Here is a 2,560-nt window from a genome sequence, read left to right as displayed (position 1 = left end):
AAAATTAGAAAATTATAACATTACAATTTTAATATAATATAATTTAATATAATATAATAATTATAATATTCTGCATTTTTTTTACAGAATGACATCTATCGATTATTTCTGGGATATCCGGTGAGTTTTATTTTTTTAATGAGATTTATACGGAGTATCTCAAATCAGCGCTACCGACACGATTTTATTTTATATGTTTAGTTTTTGCGATGAAAATCTCCCTCGAAAATATTCGCTCCGCAATTAATCAAAAAGTATAATCGGAAGCTCAATGTGAGATGCTCCGTGTATCTGATGGCTGTTACATTCGCTTTGCTTGTTTACGTGAATAAATAATTAAATAAGATCAGATATAAGAGAAGCTCGGCGCGTGACATTCACGATTGAGAACCTCGTCTCCAGGTATTTTATTCATCGATAAATACGCGATTGGTATCGCGCGACGATTCACACGTGAGACTCGCGCATTCGAACAAATCGAATGGCACTCCGCGCGCGATTATCCCTAATCGCCGATCCGTCGAAGCGTTCCATTCGCATCGCCCGAGAGAGATGGGATGAAAGGAGGCGAGATTCGACTTGCGGATAATCGATGAGACGGCATGAGTGACGGCATCCGCCGATAGCTTCTCGATCGGGCACTGCGAGAAGCGTCGCCGTCGATAAATGACGACGACACACGACAATGACAACGACGACCACGATGATGAGGGGTAGACGAACGGCGTTGACTACGAATATTATCTTTGACCGTATAAGAGTCTCCATCTACTTCTCTTCTTTCCCCTTCGTGATTCCTCTTTTTACTTCGTTACGGGCGAATAAATCGACGAGGTCGACGCCGAGGTCGAGTTCTATGGACGCCGATAGGAGGTCAGCTAACGCTGATTCACTATTACCGCGCGGGATACGCGCGGACGTCGCTTCTGGGTGGTAATTAGTTCCAATCCCGGTAACGGCGTCGTATATCTCGTATAATTTTTACACGCGTGTTAAAGCAGAATGTTGCTGGCGGTCCCTCTGTGCGCTATTTTTACATTAGGTATCCAGATTTTACTCTTTTCTTTCTCTCTTTCATTCTCCTCGTTATCATCCTCGTTTCTCCTACCGATGACACATGTCCCCTTCGTGAATGCAGTCTTTGATTTAAGAGGAGATTTTACATACACAATGAACTGAAAAGAAATTTTCTAAATCTAATATTTTTTTTAACAATATTAAGTTAGTGTTTCTATATTATTATAGGAACTAAATTAACATCTCTTTATTGGAAATAAATATTTACTAAATGTAAACATATATTATTGATTTGAGTATTATACTTTTTTTTAAATATTTATTTTTGCAACAAAGAAATGTTAGTACTATTTAAGAAAATATTACTTGGATTTAGAATTTCTTTTTCAGTATACTATCTTTCTTCTACGTTTTTCTGAGAAAATTTGTGTATATAAAATAGTAGAGATGTAATTTATTCTACGATAGGTAAGTAGATATGCATAAATTTCATACTGAAAAAAAATTATTAAATCTTAACACATATTTGTTTGAATAGTATATTAAGTAAATATTTACTACATTAAAAAATCATAGTTAAATTAAATGATTTTTGTATTATGTAAATAAATGTATATTTACATTGATACAGTAAATACTTATTTAGAATTATTGAAACAAATATTTATTAAAATATTTAATTTTTTATAGAGTATCTTTTATTTAAATGTTTAATTTATTAAATATTGGAATTCAATTAAACTACGATATATCATTTATGTAAATTTATTTATGTTTTGATGATCATTTTACGAACGATCAAATTTATTATTTTCCATAATTTGATTTATCTTAAAAGATAATTAGATTTTAAAATATTATAAATATCTCATTTCTTAGTCCCATTTTAAAAAGAGTTTTCATTGTGATGACTCGATAATAATTTCACAAAGACTCCGCGAGACTTCCAGATGTCAAACGAAAAAATTATATTCCGGCGAATAGGTACCGGTTGTGTGGGAACACTAAAATTCTTACCGGATCTTCTCGTAAAGAGATTGGGAGGAAAGAGAGGAACTTCTCCGATGAAATGTGGGAGGAGTCAAGGGGGGACGAAAAGGAAGCTTATCGATGAGGACGTTAGAAAAAGAGATGGTAAAAAAAGAAGGAGGGTCGATCCATGTGTTGCTCAAATAACAGGTGCCTAATTGTTATTTGTCAATCATCAAATATTAAGACTTCAAATCCCTTTCTTTGATCGCTTCAGACCTGCCGTTATTAACCGATAGGAAGTACATCCTATATCGGCTCTATCGATCCTTCCGCTTTTTTGTCCGTATCTTTTTATAAAAGAGGAAATTCGATAATCGATTTTACCAATATCGATTAGCCGAACGCGATCAAATCGATGATTTTTTATTATCAGATAGATAATAAGTTTAACTATATAAGTATTTAATTAAAATAAATATTATTAAACTCTGTTTCAATTAAAAAAAATCTGCTCTTTTCCATTCTTCATCAATTCTTTTTTATTTAACAATTAGTAATAATAACCAGTAAT

The sequence above is a fragment of the Atta colombica genome, unplaced genomic scaffold, assembly GCF_001594045.1.
Source record: "Atta colombica isolate Treedump-2 unplaced genomic scaffold, Acol1.0 scaffold145, whole genome shotgun sequence".
Classification (NCBI taxonomy): Eukaryota; Metazoa; Arthropoda; class Insecta; order Hymenoptera; family Formicidae; genus Atta; species Atta colombica.
Note: the sequence above shows the minus strand (reverse complement) of the source record.